At 40.4% G+C, this 13,231-nt stretch overlaps 1 protein-coding gene across 9 annotated transcripts in view; it reads left to right on the plus strand.

Moving 5' to 3' along the window:
- LOC138740295 (NALCN channel auxiliary factor 2-like) overlaps positions 1-13,231 on the plus strand; it is a 330,405-nt gene that overhangs the window by 3,692 nt on the left and 313,482 nt on the right. For 6 of the 9 annotated variants that reach the window (XR_011342809.1, XM_069892738.1, XM_069892736.1 and 3 more), the window contains 3 exons: positions 192-331; positions 6,127-6,321; positions 8,937-9,124. The gene's annotated coding sequence lies outside the window, so the exon portion shown is untranslated. Of the gene's footprint in view, positions 1-191; positions 336-2,688; positions 2,980-6,126; positions 6,322-8,936; positions 9,125-13,231 lie in introns of all 9 variants that reach the window. The other 3 variants (XM_069892741.1, XM_069892742.1, XM_069892744.1) reach the window with 3 other exon arrangements.

Consider the following 13,231-nt stretch of genomic DNA (forward strand, 5'->3'; position numbering starts at 1 on the left):
GTGGTATGGGCTTGTGGGCCAGAAGGGCCTGTTATCAAGCTGTAGTTCCATCTCTAAATGTCTTCTTTGTTTCATTTAATTTCTGATGAAAAATTATCTCCGTAAAATGTTTTCATAGATGCTTCCTGGTTTGCTGTGTATTTCCACAATGTTCATTTTTAATTTTCTCTCGTTGACCATTTTACATCTAGCTGGAAGAAATCTGAACTTGCGCTGCAATGAATTTTTATGCTCAGTTCTCTGGAGTAGGATCTGAACTCTCAACCTTCTGATTTGGAACCAAGACCATGAAGAAATCATTGCTTCTATACTGTATATTTTTATAATTCATGTGAGTAAGTATGGTAGAAATAAAGAGGGAACCATAGATCTAATAAATGAGTTCTTATCGAAAAGGTGCCAAATTAAATACATTCACATATCATTTACGCTGGGTTGGTTGATTAAGTAATAAAAAAACTTTAATCATAGATAAAGCAGGAACACATTTGGCACATGAGTTATAAATTTTCTCACATACCTTCAAAAAGCACTTTGATGTATCAATGCTATTTACAAGTTTGCCGATGTCAGGAAGCGTACAGGAGGGAGATAGATCAACAACAACTTTATGCTCAACATCAACAAAACCAAGGAGATGATTGTGGACTTCAGAACATCACAGGCACCAGATTGCACTCCGTCGAGGACATCTACATGAGGTGGTGTCTTAAAAAAAGCAGCCTCTATCTTCAAAGACCCCCCCACCATCAGGCCATGCCCTCTTCACTCTGCTACCATCAGGAAAAGGATACAGGAGCCTAAAGGCGAGCACTCAGCGGCAGCTTCTTCCCCGCTGCCATCAGATTCCTGAATAATTTCATGCAGTATTAGTACTATTTTATTTTTTATCAAGTGATATTGTACGCTGGTTATAAGATGTATGTTTAACTATCGAGCTGCTACAAAACATTGAATTTCATGACTTGTTCTTGACAATAAATCCTGATTCTGATTCAGAGATCATGGAAGAACTGCAGGAACAAATCTGGATCCTTAAGGGCAAGAATCAATTTGAGCACTAGGGGAATCAATTAAATCAGGAGTCTTACTTTTATTTGTCAAAGGACTCTTTGTAACTAATGTTGAATTGAAGAATCAGTGTGAATGCATAATTGTGTTGAGGCACTGGATAACTAGATGAACAACCACTTAATCAATATAAAGGACACACTGTGAGTCAATCCAAATGTGAGTATGCCTATGTTGGAATTAAGTGTGTCTGCTTCTTTATATTAAGTCATGGTGCTTGTTCCTTACAATGAAGAGGACTAGTTGACATAAAATACAATAGATGCAGGGATAGCTGTCTGAGAACAAAGAATAAGTCATGCAACTGAATAAAGATGCCAACGTGAACATTAGAGTAAATGTGAATAACCTGAAGTTATGAAATGTGCCCACCAGTGTACACACCAGGTATGAGACGCATTTGTACAACTCGTGCCAGAAGTAGCATTAATATTTTAAATTGGGTCTGTAACCTTTTTGTATTGCAATGCCAAAGGAAATGATTGAGATTGCCAAGAAGAATCACTGTCAGTTAAAGGGGGAACATTGAAATGTGCAGGGTTTATGCATGCAGGATTAATGAAATCTCTTCGATCTGAAGCATGAACTCTTGTTCTTTTTCTGTAGTTCTTGGTGTACCTGCAGAGAATTTCCAGCATTTTCTCTTCAGGTTTTGAAGTTCTTTTCATCTTAGGGGGCTCCAGCAAATGTTCAGCTTGGTTATTACAACTCTGCTATTGATTACATTTTATATCTTTAATAAAACCACAAATGTTAATTTTTCAAGGATTGAACTTTGCAGTAAAATTACACTGGGATGAACTTTCCAGCCCAATTTTTAAACAACTTTGATGACATGGATCACATTTTGAGATCTGAGAGCCATGGCTAATATCAGAAGCCTTGTTATTAATTAGTTGTGTGCAGATTAGTGATTCATGGCAATCTGTGGAGATGTGTGGAGATACTGGAAGATGTTGAAGCTCTTCCTCTCACCGATGCCACAGCAAGACTGTACAGTTTAAAAGAACCCTGCATCACACACTTCTGCTCAAACTATGTTGTTTTTATATATCAGAATTATTCAGAAGCAAATAGAGGTCTTCAGACAAAACACTTTTCCTTATCTCCCAAAGAGGAAATTCTCACTCTCCTTTCAATAAACAACATCTCCTCCATGATCATATTCAACACTCGTGCTCTACGAGGATCTGTACTCAGTCCTCCACTATCCTCTCTCTTCACCTGATTGTTCCGCCATCCTCCAATTTGACAATGACACCACACTTGTAGGCCAGGCAATGGAATTTAGGAAAGGGATTGAAAGTCTAGTGACATGATGCCAATATCAATAAGATGAAGGAGATGATCATTGACGTTAGAAGAAAAGGTAGAGTCCACAACCATTTCCACATTAATGGTGCTGAAATTGAAAGAGTAGACAGCTTCAAATTCTTTGGAATAGATATCTCTAATGGCCTGACCTGGGACAAGCATGCTGATGCAACAGACAAAAAAGTATGTTTCTGTTTGCATCACATTTTGAGGTTCTTTTCATCATAGGGAGACTCCAGCAAATGTTAAGGATGAATATTAAAACACTGTTATGTCACCAAAGACTCATGAAAAGGTTTACAGGTGTCCCATGGAGAGCATTCTGACTGGATGCATCACTGCCTGGAGGTGCCCATGCACAGGATGGGGAAAAACTCCAGAGAGTTGTTAACTCGGCCAGCAATATCACAGACATCAGTCTTGTCTCCACCGAGAACATCTACAAGAGATGGTGTTCTATCCTCAAGGGCCCTTTCTACCCAGACTATGCCCTCCACACTACTATCATCAGGAGAAAGGTGCAAGAGCCTGAAGATGAGCACGCAGTGGCACAAGGAGAGCGTCTTCTCCTCTACCTCCAGATTTCTGAGACTGGTACGAGCTCACATTTATTTTTTCACTATTTATTTATTTTGAAATACAATTTCTAGTAACATTTTCACTGGTGCTGCTGCAAAACAACAAATTTCATAACAAATTCTGATTTGATTCTGACGAAAGCAAACTGATAACTTTCAAGGAGGATGAAGGCACCATATTCTGCCGTCCCTCAACCAAGTGCACCATCAACTGCAGACTTACTGGATAAAGTTAAAGAAGGTGGTGAACACAGCTCAGAACATAACACAAACTTTTTTCTCCACCATCTATATCTCCCAATGCCCAGAAAAGGCAGCCAACATACTGAAGGACCCATGAAACCCTGGACACATTTTCTTCTTTCTCCTGCCAACATGGCAAAGGCTTAAGACCACAAAAACGCTCACCAACAAATGGCATGAATAGTGTAGCGGTCAGCAAAACACTGTTACAGCGCCAATGCGAATCTGCTGCTGTCTGTAATGACTTTATATGTTCTCCCCGTGTTTCCTCTGGGTGCTCCAGTTTCCTCCCATAGTTTTAAAAACTTCCAGGATTTGTAGGTCAATTTGGTGGCATGGGCTCGTGGGCTGAAAGGGCCTGCTACTGAGCTATATGTCCACATTTAATATTTAAAGACTCAAATGCAGTTTCTTCCCTGCCACCATCAGGCTTCTGAAAGAAGCCCATCACAATGTCCTTACTGGGTGTTAACTGATTTTCCTTTTCATTGCAATCCTCTGCTCTGTAAGTTTTGATCTTTACATATTGTATGTGATGTTTGAGATAACCTGTTGGTTCACAGAACAATCCTTCTCACTCCACTAGGTATTTTGTGAGAAGTAGGCTTAAGTTTAAACCTACGGTCAGTTGGAAGGAATACACTCAGACATTACATTTGTGTTTTTATCCCACACCCATATGCCAGGCTCTATTAATAGACTCATTCAGAAGCCAGGACAGAAAGTACTCTACTTTTTTTCCTCACACATGGATGTTAAGAGTAATTTAAGTCTCTATACTCACTCTGGAAAAAAACAAATCATCTGTTGACAAATACAGTAAAACTCCTGGTATTGGGCATCCACGTTCTGGATTAGTGAATTGAGTGATTGGGGAAGTAATTGTGAGGAGTGCCAATTTTATACTTTTGTATTTTTTTACCAATTTTTTTGCTGGTTGCTTGAGGCTGTCGGTACCTTGCATTCCAGATAAAAGGAATTTTATTGTACTTAGTTTCTGCGAGTGTGTGTATCCGTTTCTAACTGGTTTCGCCTCTGAATCTTTGGGAGAGACTAAGCTTGGCATGTGAAATAATGTATTTTCTCACTGGCCATGTGCATTCTGTAATGAAGTTCCTTGCATGTAACCCATTGAGTTTCCAGTAGTGAGAGAAGCCAAAGTGAAACCAGCTGCATTGTCCTTTCCCTTTGGGATTTCATCGTTTGGTATTGACAGGGCCCCAAATGATGATATGTTTAGTTTGCCTTCTCAACCAAATCTTCAGTGGCACCAAAATAAAGGGACATGAAGATGGGAGAACTAGAGTAAGCCAATGAAAGTGTTCAGGTACTTGCAACCCTTACTCATCCAAGCTTATGTAGCACCACTGTTGTTCAATTTTATCCCCTCAGTGTGGACAGTTTCTATTATGAGAATCTTGTTTCATGATTATGGTTTCACCAAATATAAAAGCAGAGAATTCTAGATGCACTTATAGGTTACATTCCACTTATAAAGAGAGAAAGAGTGTTAACCTGACTTTGTGTGTGATTAATATAGAATGACAACTTAATTATGATAATTTCACTAAGTATTTATAACACATTTTTATCTATTCTTCTGAAATAAATGTTCAATTGTTAAATCCCTAAGTCAGATACAGCTTCCTCCCACCTGCTTTAACACTATTCCCGAGTCAAGCCTCGCAAAAAGGCAGCGAGAACAATAAAAGGGAGAGAGAATGATAGAGAAAGAGAGTAAAGGAGAGAAACAATGATAAAGGGGAGAGGGGGAGAATGAAAGAAAACCCCTCATCGGGGGGAAAATAAAAGGACAGTTCTGCAAGAAACTTGCAGCATGAGATTATTTCCAATCCACATCCAGTATTTCTTTTTGTATTTCACACTTCATATTACACACATGGGCCACTTGGAATACAAAGTAGATATCTTGGTAAATGTGCAAAAATGTTTATAAACCTAAATATACTCATTTCCTTGGTGTTTTCAACTTGTAGGGGAAGCTAGCACTTTCTCCCTAATTCTTTAGAATCAGTATCAGGATTTATTGTCATGTACAAGTCAGAAATTCGGTGTTTTGAGGCAAACATTTATATTATAACCATCTTTTGACAATTACTATTTTTTAAAAATTTAAATAAAGATGCACGAAAAGTAAGCCAATGTCGGTGGTTCATTGATTATTCAGGAACCTGATGGCAGCGGGGAAGAAGCTGTCCTTGTGGCGCTGAGTGCTCGTCTTTAGGATCCTGTACCCTTTCCCCCAAAGGTAGCAGAGTGAAGAGGGCATGGCCTAGGTGGTGCAGGTTTTTGAAGTTAGAGGCTGCTTTTTTAAGACACCTCCTCTTGTAGATGTCCTCGATGGAGTGAAGTCTGGTGCCTGTGATGTCACAGGCCAAGTTAACAACCCTCTGGAGTTTATTCTTGTTCTGAGAGTTGGTGCTTCCATACCAGGCAGTGATGCAGCCAGCCAGAATGCTCTCCACGGTACACCTGTAGAAGTTTATGGAGTCTTCTTAAGATTTTATGGTCTTAAGAAGGTTAAACCTTTGCTGTTCTTATCGTGGTGGTTTCCCAATGATTGGGTTAAGTGGTAAATATAAAAATTGTTAAACAGAAAGATGTGACTTGATAGGTTACAGAATGTAACAGTTTTACCATCATATTGCCATCTTTGTTTCTTAAAGATAAGAGTCATGAAGTTTGAAGTAAGTTCAACAAATTTCTGCAAGGCATCCTACACCAAGTATAGTAAAACCCTTGTTATCTGGCATATGTGGGGATTGGCAGATGCTGTATAAGTGAACTTTTCAGTTGTTTGAGGTTGTGTGATTGGCAAACTAACGGTAAGGAGCGCTAATTTCCATATGACTTTATCTTTTACCTTTTTATTTTCCTTGTTTTTTAAAAAAAATTCCAGCTGCTGGGTGCTTGAATTCTGGATAACAGGGGTTTTACTATCCACTCAATTGAAAGGAAAGGAAAGATGGACATTTAATGTAAAACCCTGATAAAGAAGCCATCTGGGTCCTGTACTTCCATTCATCCAAACTGTGAAGAGTGCTCCATCAGAATCCTGCCTATAGATGTTAGAGAGATACTTGCGGATTGTAAGGTAAGCCATTTTTGCAGCTCATGCCCTGCTCTTATATCTATGGTATTGAGACAAATCACCCAGTTAAGCTTCTGCAACTGTGATGAGGTGAAAAATACAGACGCTGGATGTAGCAAATTCCCTTTGAAGGCAATAATAACTTGCATTTGTTTAACCTTCAGAACATTGTCATCCCAGAGCATTTCAAATATAATGAAGTAATTTAAAGTCATGGTTCCATTGCAATATAAAATACATGGTTGACAATTTGCATGTCGCAAGCTCACACAAGTCGCAAGCTCACACAAGCAGCAATGAGATAACATCGAGATTAATAAAGTTCAGGATTTAAAGATCAGGAGTTTAGGGAATAAACTCTCATCCGGGGAGTAATGCCCTGCGCAACTTCAGATCGTGCTGCAGAATCTGTTATGGCCATCTCAAAGGTTGGGTAAGACCATGGTTTAATATCCAGCAATTTGATCAACAATTCCACTGATAAAGCACCTCCTCAAAAAGACCCTTGGATACAGACCATCACTTCTTGACAACTTGTTTTCCAACTCTTTGCCTTTCATAATGGGAATTATTACAAATTCTTCTCCACTATTTGAAAATATCCCATTTATTATTCTTAGGATATTTGCAGTGCCCTTCACCATTGGTATTAGTTTGACATTCATTTAAATAATCTACCATTTCTTGCTATGAATTCACCAGTCTCATTCTCCAGGGGTCCTACACATGCCTTCTGCTACTCTTTTAATTTCTTTTAATATCAATGGCAACTGTTCCTGGATGATTTTATATTACCCGCTAGTTCACTCTCATAATCTAATTCCTTCCTCCTTATTAACTTTTTAGTCCTCTGCAGTGAGGTCTTGAAAAAAAATCTCAGTTCTCTGATCAAAACCAATTTTTGACATTTGTATGCTTTAGTTATTTTTAAAAATTTATTATGTTCCTGGTTAATCAAGGATGGTGCATCTTTCTCATAGAGACCATCTTTCCGATTGGGATATATTTTGTCGGAGTATTAGTTGCTTATTTAGCTGCTACTGTTCATTTACTGGCCTTTCTTTTATTTTTCAGGCCACAAGCCTTCACAGGCAAGGCCCTTAACTCTTCCTTCTCTATATCAGTGACTACTTTGGTGCTGCCTCATGTTTCCATAATGAGCTCGTTGACTTCATCAACTTTTCTGTCAACTTCCACCCTGACCTCAAATTCACATGGTCCATATCTAGCAACACTCTCCCTTTCCTCAATGTCACTGGCTCCATCTCAGGATACAAACACTCGACAGACATCTACAAACCCACCAACTCCCACAGCCACTTCAACGACACCTCTTCACACCCTGTCCCCGGTAAGGATTGCATTCCATTCTCCCAATTCCTCCAGATCCATTGTGTCTTCATCCAGGATGAGCACTTCCATGACAGATCATTAGAAATGTCCTCCTTCTTCAAACAATATAGCTTTCCCTCTACCACCATCAACTTGGCACTCACCTGGCATATACTTCATTACTCGCACATCTGCACCACTAGACACATATAACCCCTCTCCTCACCTCTCCACCTTCCACAGGGGTCATTCCCTCTGTGACAAGGGAAGTTAAAGCCAAAGTAAAAGAAAATGAGAGGGCAAACAAGGAAACAAAAATAAGAGGGAAGATTGAGGACTGGGAAACTTTTAAAAACTTGGAGAAGACAACAAAGAAGGTGATTAGGAAGGAAAATATAAATTATGAAAGGAGGTTAGCAAGTAATATCAAGGAGGGTACTAAAAGTTTTTTTTTAATATATACAAAATAAGAGTGACAAAGTAGACATAGGACCAATAGAAAATGATGCTGGAGAAATTGTATTAGGAGAAGAGCAGATGGCAGAAGAACTGTGGAAGACATACATAGCAGAACAGATTCTCATAGCTCTCTTGGAAGAGAAGTTAGTGTGGTAAAGATCACAAGAGTGAAGGTACTTGGTCTAAGGGTAGATACACCTTCTGGTTGGATGGAAAGCACCCTCAGGTTCTGAATTAGGTAGCTATAGAGATTGTAGAGGCATTGGTAATAATTTTACAAGAGTCAATGGAGTACGGCATGGATCGGTGGACTGGAGGATCACAAATGCCACTCCACTGTTAAAGAAGGAAGCGAGGCAGCAGTAAGGACATTATAGACATATTAATGGTAGTTTGGATGCTGTTAGAGTCGATTGTCAAGGATGAGATTACAGAATACCTGGAGGTGCATGAAAAAATAGGCCCAAGTCAGCACAGTTTCCTTACAGGAATATCATGCCTGACAAACAATTGCAATTTTTTTGCAGAGAGCACAATAGGATTGGCAAGGGAGATGCAATGAATGTTGTATATTTGGACTTTCAAAGGGCCTTTGTCAAAGTGTCACACATAAGGCTGCTAAACAAGATGAGAGCCCATGGGATTCGAACATGGGCCGAGCATTGGCTGGTCAGCAGGAAACCAAGAGAAACAATAAAAGGATCCTATTCTAGTTAACTACCTGTTATCAGTGATGTTCTGCAGGAAATGGTGTCGGGGCGTGACTTTTATGTTGTATATAAATGTTTTGGATTATGGAATGGATGGCTTTATGTCTAAATTCGCAGGTGTCACCAAAATAAAGGAGGTGGTGCTGAGGAATGGGCAAAGAGGTGGGAGATGAAATACTGTATTGGAAAAGGTACATCATGCACTTTGGAAGAAGAAATAGATGGGCACACTATTATTTAGATGTGGAGAAAATTCAGAATTCCAAGATGCAAAGGGACTTAGAAGTGCTCATACAGGACACTGGGTAAGGACCCTTCAGTCACTGGTGTTTGTCGATATTTATTTATTTACTGGGTATTTGTTTATTTAATTCTAAGGGTTTGTTTATTTATTTAATTTTCCCGGGTGATTTTGAATGTCAGGTGGGGGTCTTAGTGCACAGGTGCTGATGTTGGTTGGGCGGGAGAATTTAAACAGGGAAGGACCTCTGACTTTATTGTTCACTTAATGAGGAGCCTTCAGCCATGAGAGTCTGGTGACTGCTGGTCATTGATTATTGTGGGAGGATTTAATTGGGTAATTAAGTAAATTAGTATGGACCAATAAAAGGAGGGGTTGTTAAAGGACCAGCCTAGTGAGTGAGTGGCATAGTGAAGGAGTGGGACTTCTAGACTTTGGCTCGAGGGTCTTGGGTGAGCAGGGGCTGAGGTAAGGTCTGGTAAGTCTCTTTTTAAGTTTATCTTTAATTGCTCTAATTTAAATTGAAGAGTGGGTGATGGAGGCTGTTGAGGGCTCTGATTGCAGGATGTGAGAGGTCAGAGACAGCACAGGTGTTCCTGATGACAACACCTGCAAAGGGTGCATCCAGTTGCAACATGGAACACCGGGTGAAGAAGCTGGAGTTACAGCTGGATGATCATAAGGGAGACAGAGGCGGTGATAGATAGGAGTTATGGGGAGGCAATAACCCCAAGCAGTTAGAGAAATTAGTAACTGTGAGGAAAGGGGGAGACAGGCAGTGTGGAGAACCCCAGTTGCTGTTCCTCCCCCCCCCCCCCCCCCACTCAATAAGTATACTGTTTTGCTTTGGATGCTGTTGGGAGGGAAATTACCTACAGGGGACAAGATTGGGCCTCTGACACAGAGGCTGGACCCTTGGCTCAGAAGGGAAGGGGGAAAAGAGTAGGGCTATCGTATTTGGGGACCTGCTGGTTAGGAGAGCAGATGGGAGGCTTGTTGGATGAAATCTGGGATCCTAGTTGGTATGTTGCCTCCCAGGTGCCAGGGTCAGGGATGGCTCTGATCGAGTCAGCATTCTGGAGGGGGAGGATGAGCAGCCAGAAGTTGTGGTCCAAGTGGGGACCAATGATGTAATTAGAAGTGGGGATGAGGTCCTGAAAAGCGATTACATAGAGCAGTTGAAAAGCAGGACCTCAAGGGTGGCAATCTCAGGATTGTTGCCTGTGCCATGTGTTAGTGAGGGTAGAAATAGGAAGTTGTGGAGGATGAATGTGTGGCTCAGGAGCTAGGACAGGGGACAGGAGTTTAAATTTATGGATCATTTGGACCTCTTCTGGGGAAAGTCTAACCTGTAGAAAAAGGGCGGGCTGCACTTGAACTGGAGGGGGACCAATATCCTGGTGATCAGGTTTGCTAGAGGTTTTGGGGAGGGTTTAAACTAGTTTGACAGAGGAGTGGGAATCAGAATGAGAGTAGGGAGAAAGAACTCCTGGACTGGAAGGAATGGAGGGAATAGAACAAAAATATAAATGGAGGAAGGTAAAGGTAGTTGGTAACAAAAGAAGTACATGTGGAGGACAGTCTCTCAAGTGCATATATTTTAATGCAAGGAGCATAGTAAATATAGTAAGGAAGATGAGCTTAAGGCATGGATGGACACACGCTATTGTGGCCATCAGTGAAACTTGGTTGCAGGAAGGACATGGAGGTAAGTGTATACCAGTTTGCTAGGAAGGGAGCACACAGACATGATTGATCTGCTGGGACCATTGGGTTGTGGATCTTGGTTGGGCAGGGTTGAGAAACTGAGGTTGGAGGTCATTCTAGGGTGATGAACAGTAGTGATGAGTTCAGCAATAGTGTGTGATAGTGGTTTGATGAGTTTTAGTGGGGTCCTGTTGGAGGGGTAAGTAAGAGATTACTGAGAGTTTTCATATGGCTTCAGCCAGATGGATGACAGTACACCAGACCACAACACTGCTACCCTTATCTGTGGGTTTGATGGTGAAGTTTGAAATTATGCTGAGAGATTAGAGGTCCAGGCATTCCAAAGGAGTGAGATTGGAATGAGTGAAGGAAGTGGTAAAGTCCCAGAGGCAGTCCAGTGCAGGTAGAAGATTGGAACGAAGTGTCCAGGAGGAAGAAGAAGGTTTAAAGAAGAAGAGGTCTGTATTTGGGGTTGGGGGGAGTGGGGGGTGGAGAATACTGGGCACATAGATGGAGCCAATGGAAGAAGACTTCAGTTTAAAGATATGTGCAGAACCCATTGAGGTGTGGGTGAAGGGGGATAGTGAGGCCTCTACTGAGGATCAAACTTTATTTCTACGAGAGGAGACAGTCAAAGGGGATGGTGAAGACCAGACTAGGATGGAGTGAGGATCACTGGGGAGAAGGGTTTTGGCGAGGTGAGAAGGGTAGAGTAGATCAGGAGGTAGAAGGTTGGAAGGATCGAAGAGAGGTAATGGAGTGTTGGGGAAGTCGGAGGGGAGGGGCCAGAGAGAGAGTACACAGCAGAGGCCCAGTTACATGGGCCACTGGGGCCAAGGTGAGTGTTTGTATAGGACGCTCGATCCTGTAGGCTGCTGGAGTGAGGGTGAGAGCTCAATGTCAGAGGCTTGGTCCTGTAAGCTGCTAGGGCCAGGGTAGGAATGCGCGAGGGGAGCTCGGTCCTGTGGGTCACCAGGGCACAGGTGGAGACCAGTAACAAAGACTCAGTCCTTGAAAATGTTAGCAAATCCAGAGATTTTTCTTCTAAGTAATAAGAAGTAAAGAATTGGGCCTCAACTGGATGAAGTCCAAAAAAGATTTATGATAGCCTTAGCTGTAGCAAAAAAATGTATAATGTCAACTTGGAAATCAGAAGAAAGCCTGAGAATACTGCAATGGTGCATGGAAATGAATAAATGTATTCCATTGGAAAAAAAAACATAATTTAAAAAATAAAGTCACATTATTTGAACAAATTTGGGAACTGTACATGGAACATAACAGGGAGGGCTTGCCTCGGACCGCCACCCCATAAAATGATAAGAAGACAAAACGACTTGATCTAGTGTGTAAAAGTTGATGACACAATTTTCTTGTTTATTTTCATTGCTTAATGGTTTTATTGTATTGTATATGTTGAACGTTTAATGGGTTTGAAGGGGGGGGAGGGAAGGTGGGGGGGAGGGATAAAAGGGGAGAAAATGCCACTGTGTATATATTTAAGAGGGAAATGTTTGTATGTATTTTGATTGATATGGTTCATAGTGTGAAAAATAAAAATAAAAAAATTTAAAAAAGAATATGTTAGCAAACAGCTTTAGACCTCACCACACAAACAAAAGGTCCTAAAGGATGGCCTAATCTGAACTGAAAACATAGATAATGAAACAAAAGATATTTATCCCACTATCTTCAAGGACCAAACTAATGCATTATTCTGGGTTGAGTTGATTAAGCTAAATAAATTCTGTAGATTTCTATGAAGAATTATTTTTTGTAATTCTTTATTTATCGCACTATGAACCATATCAACCAATATATTTACAGATGCATCCCTTTAAATATTCACCGTGACATTTTCTCTTTTTTCCCCATCCCTCCATCCCCACTTCCCACTCCCCTCCAAAAACAGTAAATATTGGACATATAAAATACAATAAAACAATATCTTTGTACAAAAGGAATACAAACAAAAAAGACGAATCATCTACTTGTTCACATTCAATCTGATTGTGTTGAGCAGATGGTGTAATACTGGTGAATTCCTACGTTGCACCAATTTTTCATCCCACTTGTAGAGTATATGCTCAGGTATCTTCTCCCCTATTTTATCTAGCTCTAATCTGGTCCAATCTGGTTTTTCCCTTGTTTGATAAAAATCTGATAGGTATCTTAATTGTGCTGCTCTATAATGATTCTTAAAGTTTGGTAGTTGTAAGCCTCCTTGTTTGTACCATTCTGTTAATTTATCCAGTGCTATCCTCGGTTTCCCCCCTTTCCATAAGAATTTCCTTGTTATTTTCTTTAGCTCCTTGAAGAATTTCTCTGTTAGGTGAATTGGTAATGATTGAAATAGGTATTGTATCCTTGGGAAGATGTTCATTTTAATACAGTTTATTCTTCCTATCAGTGTTAGTGGTAAGTCTTTCCAATGCTCTAAGTCATCTTGTAATTTTTTCATTAA

Source organism: Narcine bancroftii, chromosome 8 (assembly GCF_036971445.1).
Source record: "Narcine bancroftii isolate sNarBan1 chromosome 8, sNarBan1.hap1, whole genome shotgun sequence".
NCBI lineage: Eukaryota > Metazoa > Chordata > Chondrichthyes > Torpediniformes > Narcinidae > Narcine > Narcine bancroftii.